This window comes from Dendronephthya gigantea, unplaced genomic scaffold, assembly GCF_004324835.1.
Source record: "Dendronephthya gigantea isolate DGI-Jeju-01 unplaced genomic scaffold, DenGig_1.0 000037F, whole genome shotgun sequence".
Taxonomy (NCBI): domain Eukaryota; kingdom Metazoa; phylum Cnidaria; class Anthozoa; order Malacalcyonacea; family Nephtheidae; genus Dendronephthya; species Dendronephthya gigantea.
In genome coordinates this window covers 240,481-251,899 of record NW_021163047.1, presented here as the reverse complement: position 1 = coordinate 251,899, position 11,419 = coordinate 240,481, and the positions used below count along the sequence as shown (strand labels likewise).

The 11,419-nt window shown below is 37.1% G+C and overlaps 1 pseudogene; it reads right to left on the bottom strand.

Moving 5' to 3' along the window:
• Nucleotides 1-1,277: 1,277 nt before the first annotated feature.
• Nucleotides 1,278-1,839, bottom strand: LOC114526082 (annotated as a pseudogene).
• Between the last annotated feature and the right edge of the window lie 9,580 nt (nucleotides 1,840-11,419).

Here is an 11,419-nt window from a genome sequence, read left to right as displayed (position 1 = left end):
TGGCTGACTGAACTGAGCTGAACTGAACTTTATTTATCCACGGTGGATTCATCAGGGTTACAAATTGTGGCTACACGTACATGCATTAAACTATAAATATATACACACAAAAATATGTAATACAAATACAAATGAACCTGTTTTCCATGAATGCCGTGTTTACCGAATACAACGTTTCAACAATTTTGAAATTCATTTAGGGATTTTGCTTGTCTGATATTACTGGTTAGGTTGTTCCACAAGACCGCGCCATTATAACTAAAGCTGTTTTTAAGATGATTGGTGCGTGGTAATGGAACAGCAGGCTTGTTCACAGAGTCTCTGAGTGAATAGTTAGTTACATCGTTACGATTTTGTTTTAAAGACTCTTTTTTTGGTGATTATTAGGCTGTGGATTTTGTGACATTTCTTCAGGTAATTTCGCGGATAATTAATTTCTACATTTACGAAACTATAACTGTAATGTTTTAAGCATGCGCGCAAGTATCACACGCGCAGTCAAAGTCTGGGCTACCTATGTCTCTACTTGAAGATTTTGTTGAAATTTTAACAGTTACCTAAGCTGGTAGGGTCTATAAACGCCTGCAGAAAACGAGTGATATCACCTCCAATGTTGTGACTATATTTTGTACGAAATGATGAAAATATTGGCTATCGACGCTTTGCCATTGAGTCATTCCATAATATAAACTTATAGTTATAGCTAATCTAAGCCAAGGATATTATTTTTATAGTTGAAAATAGCGAGGGGTGCTGCATTTCATGTATTGCTAGTCATAAAATAAAACAAGTAATATTTTTATCAATATAATTTATGTGTTTTGACGTGCTTTTGTTAAATAATATATAAATTAACACACATATTTGCATTAACACGTTTTTTGCTAAAAAGGAACAGTATAGTATTTATTTATGAGCAGCTGCCAGTGTCAGAGTTTAAATATTTGTTCACATACAGCACTTGAGGCAAGTGAAATGAATGAAATTATTTTTTATTGCCGTAGCTATATTGACAAGAAAAATTCAAAATAGGGCGTTGAAGATAACCCAACTTTGACAAGACTGTCAAAGGCTAAATTGCATCCCATTGAATGGCTGACTGAACTGAACTGAACTGAACTTTAATTATCCACGGTGGATTCATCAGGGTTACAAATTGTAGCTACATGCAATTAAACTATAATTATATACACACTAAAATATATAGTACAAATACAAAGAACCTGTTTTCCACGAATGCCGTGTTTATCGAATATAACGTTTCAACAATTTTTAATTCATTTACATTCTGCTTGTCTGATATTAGTAGGTAAGCTGTTCCACAAGACCGCGCCACTATAACTAAAGCTGTTAATAAGATAATTTGTGCGGGGTAATGGAACAGCAAGCTTGTTCACAGAGTCTCTGAGTGAATATTTAATTACATAGTTACGATTTATAAATTTGGAATGTAAATATTCAGGAGTGAGACCGTGTGTAGACCTATAAACCATCAACGCTTTCTGAATTTGGCGTTGCGTATTTAGATTGTCCCATCCTAAAATTTCCATTATATGTCCTGCATCCGCGTCAAAGTTTGAAAAGGTTAATACTCGAGCTGCTCGGTTTTGTAGTTTCTGGAGTTGATTGGCTAAGGTCTTTCCACAGTTCCCCCATACGACGTTACACTAGTCAAAGTGAGGTTGTATTAGAGCTTGATATAGATAAATTATAATGTTTCTGATGAAACAACAGACCTCAAACGCTCAATATAAAGCCGATACCAGAAGCTACTTTTTTAGTTCTTTTGTCGATATGGTAACTCCAGGTTAGGTTCTCATCAATTAAGACACCAAGAAATTTTGTTTAAAGACTCTTTTGATTGGAACGCTATTAAATTTCAAATTTTGACTTATGCAGTTTAAATTTTCACTCAGTTGACATGATGAATTCAACTCACTCGAAATGTAAATACAAGCGGGACAAAGAACCAAACAATGAATATTTTATTTATTTCGTGCGAGGAGATAGAAAAGAATAGAGATAACGTCCAAAAACCACTTTTTGTGGATTTGCTCGCAATGAATATTTGAATGCCAGCTTATACAGTTTAAACGTTTGACCATATAAAATTATATGCATGAGACTATTGATCAGTCATCACGTTCAGCAATTGTTGCCATAACAACGTAAATATTGTGGACTACATAATTTGTTACTAGCTTAATCAAAGGACATTTTGCTACATCATCGGGGTTATAACATTCAGTTTCAACAAAAGATTGTATGAGGAATATTTCTTTTTACCCAATCGAAAAATGCTGTTTGGGGTTGATTTTAAAAACGACTTTTTTAAAGTTTACCTTTTTTGCAAAGCCCCCTCCAGACGTACTTATAATATTCAATTACGCAGACTTTACCGTTTACGTTAACGGAAAACGATGTCCGGTAAAAAAAGTTATTCGCGCCAGTTAATCTCAAGTCGAAGTTAGAATAAAGCGGAAAGCACTTCCTAACATGCAATAACTTATATAACTATTTAGCTTTATTTAACTACTTTTTTCGCTTTTTTAATTAACTCAAAACCGAACAAGTTATTATCGAAACTGAATGCAAGATTACTACGAATCGATTTTTTTTCACGCGTGATATGTACACGTTTCTCGGGGGAAACTATGACGTTTCTAAAGTCAAACCTTTCATTGTTGCTATTCTATGATGAATGTCATTTTTCAGAGTGATCTAAGGAAAGATAGATATGCATTTTAGTATAATAGAGCGTATCCTCGTTGATTTATAAACCGTAAAAACTATCCTTTTCAGAACTTTGCTTTAGAGACAGCATTCTCCCTAACCGCATTATATTTAATGCTCGGCGCTATACGACTGTTCATAAACTGTCAAATAAGAGACGTTGATGCTTATTATGCAGCTTGCACTTGAATAATTTATTTGCTGTTGAGTGTTTATAATAAGAATAAGAATAGTTTATTTGCTAGCATGCATATCAGTATTTTGCTGCTGTTCTAGGCAAACCAACTGTTTAAAGTCCTGAGATAATTTCCAATAATCTAACCAGAGTTGTGGTAAGTAATTTTACACATTAAAATTTATTGCTATGTGACAAAATTTTTTTGTTAATTTGGGAGTTTATAGGTTATAGATGCCCTTAATGATCGAAGGATTACTAACAAGTGGGTTTTCTGCGCAAAACAATACACATACACACGCACGCTTTTTTTTGTGGGAGAAGGGGTTTGGAGGAAGCACTCCTATTGAATGTAATTCCTTGTGGTCAATCTCTCATCCCAAAGACTTGTTCTTAAATGGGCGTTAAATCATTGTCCTGGGGTTTATATTCTCCCAATTAGGACTCCCATGATGTCATGTGCACACGCTACATAACATGAAAGAGGTAGCTAGCCTGTATGACATCAACCTGAAACATTCAAAATAAAGTGTTGAAGATAGCCCAACTTTGACAAAATGGTCAAAGTCTAAAATGCATCCCATTTAACAGCTGAGTTAAATTTTCACACAGTTGCAATGCTAAAAATAGCTAAAGACAACGGTTACGGTGGGAGGGAAACGCGATAAATTGATCTTTTTATTGGATTTCCCCCCTCCGTGGAATTAGCGTATAAATAGATTCTGTTATTCGTCGGCAACTTAATTCCTTGCTTTCAGAGATGAGAGATTAGTGAGCAACTTGATGTTAAACAATTAGCTGTGTCAGGGAAGTCGACTACTAACCCAGACCTTAGTTTATCTTCTCCATGTACCTAATCCATGCTGGACTAGACCGGCGTCGAAGCCGTCGATCAATTGGTTACCCGCACCACCGCCAATAATCGTTTGCTAATATTAAATTTTTAAAAAAGATGAGATTTTCTTAGGCGAAGTGACCCGCGGATAGTTTCCTCAAAATTTCGTATGAATTCCTGTTTTATGTCTTTTGATGTTGTTTAAAAACATGGAAACTTCAGGCTAATGTTGTGCAAGCATCGGTGATTATTAGGCTGTAGATTTTATGGCATTTCTTCATGTAATTTCGCGGATAATTAATTTTTACATTTACGAAGCTATAACTGTAATGTTTTAAGCATTCGCGCAAGTATCACACGCGCAGTCAAAGTCTGGGCTGCCTATGTCTGTACTTGAAGATTTTGTTGAAATTTTAACAGTTACCTAAGCAGGTAGGGTCTATAAACCCCTGTAGCAAACGAGTGATATCATCCTCAATGTTGTGACTATATTTTGTACGAAATGATAAAAATATTTGCTATCGACGCTTTGCCATTGAATCATTCCATAATATATATAAACTTATAGTTATAGCTAATGTAGGCCCAGGATATTATTTTCTTGGTTTAAAATGGCGAAGGGTGCTGCATTTGATGTATTGCTAGTCATAAAATAAAACAAGTATTTTTTTTATCAATATAATTTAGGTGTTTTGAGGTGCTTTTGTTAAATAATATATAAATTAACACGCATGCATCTTTGCATTAACACATTTTTTGCTAAAAAGGAACAGTAATATTTATTTGTGAGCAGCTGACAGTGTCAGAGTTTAAATGTTTGTTCACATACAGCACCTGAGACAAGTGAAATGAATGAAATTATCTTTTATTGCCGCATATTGTGAAGAAAAATTCAAAATAAAGTGTTCACGATAACCCAATCTTTGACATAACTGTCAAAGGCTAAAATGCATCCCATTGAATGGCTGACTGAGCTGAACCACAGTTAATCGAAGGGGGATGGTTAGGCTAGCCCGGTCACGTGACAAAATATGTTATTCAACCAAAAATATTTTGGTCACGTGGTCCGGAGCCTGCATCACTTCGGAAATTCCACTGCGACGCTATATAGCAAACACGATCGAGAGCGATAGAAAATTGAATGTTAGAGAAGATCTTTTTAGTATTTGTTTTATTTTTCGGTTTGTATGGTGAGTTGAAAGCTATGCCTGGCGAAAACTGTGCGTTTTATGGCTGTCCAACGAGCCGAAAACACGGAATTTCGTTATTTAAAATACCGTCCGCTCGCGCTGACGAAAGCCAGGAGACGTCTGATTTGAAAAACAACGCGAGACAAGCTTGGTTAAAGCTGATATTAAGAACCCGAGAATCAACACCAGAGTTGAAGAAAAGTATTGACGCAAACAACATCTACATTTGTGAACGACACTTTAAGCCTGAATGCATTCTAACTTGTGAGTATATAGTTGCATTTTGTGCGCCTATTTATTGTTGCCAATATTGATTACATTCGTGACTAATTAGAATGTTAGAACAAAGGGCCATTCATGCATAACAAACTGCTTGTTGTTAATGCTGTTTCTAATTTTTCTTTAAGATCCAAAAAGAAAGGTCTTGGTAACTGGCAGCATTCCCACCGAGAACTTGCCGACCAAAAGTCATGATAAACCTACGAAAGAGCGTCGAGATTTGATGAGGTTTGTTGATGTTGACATGCCATCAACGTCCACGTCTGTGCCGACATTATTAACGCTCAAAAATCTGACAAATGTGATCGAAAAGAATACTGTCTGGAAGGTGAAATTTAATAGTGACGAAAGTGCAAAGTTTGAGTACGACGACGAGTCCCATAGCATCCCAAAATTTACAGTTGATGTGAATACTGGCTTAGAATTTACTGTGTATGTGTATAACTGGCCCATTCCAGACGACCACAGTATATACCAGGAAAGAAAGAGATGCCTTAAAACGTTGGACGATGCCATGGACATGTTAAGGTTAGTTACCAACTCTAACCTTTGTGCAGGCTTGCCACAAGATATTGATGCCATTCAAACTGTGGCAGTTGATCCAACTTGGAATGAACAATTAACTCACTTTACTCAGTCGGTTGTTATTCGACATTCTGTTCCCAAATCAATCTGTGATACCCATTTCCAGTCTGATGTATCATTTCGTTCACCAAATTGCGAAGTTATTTTGAATAACTTGGTATCAAAAGAACAGTGCAAACCATGTTCAATGACAGCTAGCACTTTGAAGAAAGCAGAAACTAGGAAGAAAAAGGTTTCCTCAGTTCCAGCGAAAAGTAAAGCCTCTCTTGCTGCTTGTGGCCCACAAAAGCTAGTAGCAACAGTCAAAGCATCTCGTCTACAGTGCAAGCAGTTGGAGGACAAGATAAAATTGTTGGAGGAGAGAGTAGAAAAAGATGGAATAGGGATCAGCGAGAGTCTAGAGAATGACATTCTGAAAATTATGGGTGGACAGAATCTAGAAAGTACTCCTCACATGAAGTTTTTTTGGGAGCAGCAGATGAAGTTGTTACAAGCTAAAAAGATGGGAAGAAGATATCACCCACAAATTATTCGATTTGCACTATCTTTGCATGGCAAGTCTGCAGCCGCCTACAGAGAGTTACGAGAGAGTGGGGCATTGGTTTTACCCAGTGAGAGAGTTCTTCGCGATTACAAGAACTATTTCAAGCCTAAAGCTGGAATAAATTTGGATAACATTGAATCTCTGCGGGAAAAGGCTGCTACCTTGACAGGCATTCAACGGTATCTGGTGTTGGTTATGGATGAGATGAAAATCCAGTCTAACCTTGTCTTTGACAAGTACTCTGGTGAGTTAATAGGGTTTGTTGATCTCGGGGATCCAATGACAAACTATGCCAGTCTAGGTGAAGAAGATGTAATGGCAACTCATGCACTTGCATTTTTGGTAAGAGGAATGTGCAGTGACCTCAAACATATCATTGCATATTATTTTACTGGGAATGTCACTTCCTACCAGATAATGTCCATGTTCTGGAAGGTTGTAGGAGTGCTTGAGTTGTCACTAAACCTTTGGGTTATCGCCGCAGTCAATGATGGAGCATCTCCAAATCGCAAGTTCTTTGAACTCCATTCCCAATATATGAGTGATATGGACAGTGACATTATTTACAAGGTAGATAATCTTTTCGCCACTGATCGCTTCATCTACTTCTTTGCTGATGCCTGCCATTTAATGAAGACCGCCCGGAATTGTTTATACAACTCTGGCTCTGGTTCCCGCAGTCGTCTAATGTGGAACAATGATAGATATTTATTGTTCAGACACATTGCTGACCTTTTCTATTGTGATCAGGAGTTTGCCATGCACACATTGCCAAAACTGACACTAGATCATATAGTGTTAACTCCGTATAGTAAAATGAAGGTGAAGTTGGCAACACAGGTTCTTAGTCAGTCTGTGGCAACAGCATTGGAGGAAAAAGATGATGATGATGTTCTTGGTACAGCCGAATTTTGTAAGATGATGAATGATTTCTTCGACTGTGCAAATGTTAGGTCATTGACTGCAGGGGCGGATCTAGGAATTTTTTTACGTTAGTCAAAATTTTCGTAGGCCAATTTTCGTCACCAATCGTCCTCCCCCCGCCTGATTTACGAAATTTGTGAGGCTTTCCAAGCTTAATGCCAGGTTAAAGTCTGCTAAATTCCTAGGACACAGCTATTGAATGCCACACAAAACATTGTGTAGGCACTGAAATGGAAGGCTTAAAAAGGGACGTTTTGTGGGTATAAAATGCATGTTTTTATAGCAATATAGTCAAATCTCTATAATGGTAGAAATTTACCCCTTCGAACAGACCTCTCAAGAAATTCTCAGCTCAAAATGTTATTGTCTAGTGAAATGTAAGAACACAGGTTTATTACGTTATCATTGAATTTGGTCAAAGCGAAATTGCTTTATAATTATATATTATAATGATTTCGCAAATATCCATAGCTTTCTAAATCTTTCAAACTGCAAATTACAGATTATTACACTAGCTCACAATCTATACAATGCTAGCAAGAAGAATCTACGTAATGCGAATATTCAATACAACAAATGAGAATATGAATAGGCTCGAAATTCTAAATCGATTTGACGGGCGACGGGCGAATGCAAATTATATGCTAATAACAGCAGCCTCAAAGCCTAGGTAAAATATATAAGCTAACATGTACAATAACATAGTTGAAATATCGGACCATTGTTTATATGAACTTATAGTAGTATCGAAGTATAGTTTACATAAATATCAACATTGGATAATTTACCTTATAACAGTATACTTCTCAATTCGTCGAACACATGCGAGTATATTTAATACGAAAATATCCATCTCTCGACGACATGTTATTTAATAGTGTCATGAATATAGCGCCCGCATTAAAGCTGCTCTATACTAGTTTTTCTTTCGAATTCTCTTGCAAAGAACTATACATTCGACTGTAAAACACGGGCTCTGATCGGTCATGATCAGTGATATTACTCACGGTCAAATATAAATGCATAATATAAAACATAAGAGGTGCCTGCGGGGGAGGCTAGTCTGACTCTGATCGCTTGATCGGTCGTGATCGGTCAGGAATTAAACAGCCAATAAGAAATGAAGATCAGACCAACCTCCAAAACGATCACAACTTGTGTCGTCATGGAAACTATCGATCTGACCAATCAGATTGATGAAAAACGCCCATAACCAACCTCTAAAACGATCAGACCAAACCTCCAAAACGATCACCATTTTTGTCTCCTTGGAAACCACCGAATAGGCCAATCAGATTGACCAGAAACGCCCCTAACCCACCTCCAGAACGATCACGATTGTGCAGTTTGAAATTTCAATTCAGAGCGGGGAAATCAAGAGAGATCAGTGTTAATTTTATTCATTCGGCCAGAAAATTAATTATGCCGCTGCAAATTTACAACTGGACTGCGTTCGGAAAAATAAATATTATTTCACTTTCATTGAATCAAATTAGTGCGGAATTTTTACGTTAGTCGCGTGATTGGTGTGACTACCCCTAGATCCGCCCCTGAAATTGACTGAGCATGTCAGAAGAAGGAATCATTTCATCAAACCTTACACTACCCAAGATGATGAGAGATTTGCTTGGTTGCGGGATGTCTTTTTGCAGTACCTGGAGAAGTGGAGAGAGAGCATCATGCAACGAGAGGGAATGTGCACTGCTGATGACAGGGGTAAAATGTTTTTGTCAATACAGACTTACAAAGGCCTCAAAATTTATGTTCACTCACACATTGAGGCCATTCAGTTTTTACTTGCTGAAGGGTTCAAATATGTTTTGAGTGAGCGTTTCATGCAAGATGTGTTGGAGGACTACTTCGGACATCAGAGAGCGAAAGGTGGTCGTGCAGACAATCCAACCGCACAGCAATTTGGTTATAATGACTTAACCATAGCAGCCCAGAGAGATATTGCCCCAATATTGAGAGGCAATGTTGGAGGAAGATACAAGAAGCAGAAGTGGGGTGAAGTCAGTGATGCTCCTGTAAAGAAGAGGAAGAAACCCGCAAAGTAAAACTGTATATATTCTGGAGTTTGCTATTAACATTAGCAAGTAATATATCAGTGGCTTAATTTTAGCCATAGTCATGAAATGGGTTGGATTAGAATACTAATAAACTTATTATCTATGCCAGGTCAATAACTTATTATCTATGCAAAATATGGTCACTTCATTGTCACATGTGCATTCTTCTATGCAACTAGCCAATAGTAGTGTGTTGGTGTGATTATTCAGTCATGATAATTATTGCACATGGTTTAACTTACACTTGTGAAATATACAATGCACCCTCAACATTAAAGTGATCATTTCTGCATGAACCAAGACTGCAACATAGATAATATCTATTGTCGAGATTAATTAAGTCTGAGTTATGGCTACACTTTAAATGAAATATTTCATATGTTTTTGCTTATTTTTGTATTTAGGGATTTTCACAATCAAAAATTTTTATGAAAATCCAGAACTGCATGTACAAAGATGTTTTATAATAAGCTTAAGGTGTTTAGTGGAAAGGAGGGAGGTTTCAGAGCAAATAAAAAATAAATCATATTTTGTTTGAGAGACCATGATGAAGTTTAAGGGAAGGATGTAAAAATTGTATACTCTTGGTATCTGCATTTTTGTAGCCTATCCCCTTATAGTTGCATGAAAATTTGTAGCCCATCCTTAAAAAATTATGACTTGTCCTTTCAGAAAAGTTAAAGGTACTAGCATGGAAAAATTTCCTTGCAATTATCAAAAATATTACCCCCTCAGTTCCCCAGCCCCCACCTCTTCTTCTACTGGTCCCTGAGAAATGAGGAATTTATGGAAACAATGTACGTAAAAATGCATGATTATGACAACATTTTTTTATTTACATAACTCATAATATCACTGGCTGGATACAGCCATACAGGTATATGGACTATTTCTATGGACTAGATTGTTTTAAATCCTTTCTCAATGCTTTTTTCTTTAGTTGTTTTTCTTTTATCTTGTGCTTAGTCAAATAGTCTCTGGCATAAGAAAATGACCTGACTCTCAAATAAAGTTTGACAACATTTTCTAAGCACAGTTTTTGTGTGGCACCGGATTGATCCACTCCTGCGGACATGACAATGTTATCCCACAGTGACTTGACTACAGGTGATGCCAAGGTATCACTGCATATAGCATCAGTGGGTATTTTTCTCAATGTGCCTTGGGCTGGTTTACTCATTTGCTTTCGGAATAAATATTCTGCTTCCTCTAAAATCCCCACCAGGTCCATTGAAGGATTAACCAGTCCACCTCTAGAACGAGCAGAAATAAAGCTTGTTGACTGATCAGTTGACTTCATGCTTTGCAAGAGAGAATGTAGCTCCTCGTTTTGGTTTCCAGACTTTCGTTTGTTCTTTTGGAAAAGCTTCGAAACCACATAACCAGCAACATATGCGAATGGCCCACGCTCAGCTGGGTCAAGTTTTTTTATCTTTGTAGTTTCTGATTCCCCAGTATGTTCTCTACTGATTGAGTGATAAAATCCCACAAGATGATCAGGTATGTGTATCATTATAAGATTTGAAGCCTTGTAGTCCTTGCAGTCGAGCAATTCGCACGCTCTTCTGATCAGAGCAAAAAACGATTCCACCAGTTTGTCCTGGTTTTTCTTCTTACAAAACGTTGCGAACAGGGGATACAGGGCATCGAACAAAGCTTTGGTCGCAGTAGCTGTCTTTACACTGTCGCTCATTTCAGTACCATATAATTTTTCCTCACTTATTTTGGTCTTAATCGATTCGACTATCGAAGCAAGCGCGTCAAGCGAAAAAGACTTTAAAATTAACGATTGTTCGGCTGGAACTTGGCCATGTTTAGAGTTGAAATGTCTGGTAAGACCGCCTTTTGATTTGCAAACTTTGTAGCATTTCTCGCATGGGAAAGATTTGATGCCTTCTATTTCAACCAATGCATCATCGAATTCCTGATCGATTTCTTCGCCTTCCATCTCGGCGATAGTGACGCTTAGGTTCAACAAATATAAATCTGTCTCATTTTCTTCGAATTCATCAGTTTGATCACAGGTTTGGTCAACATCAGTCGAAGTGCTAGGTTCGCCAGCTTCGAATATAACATTTATGGCAC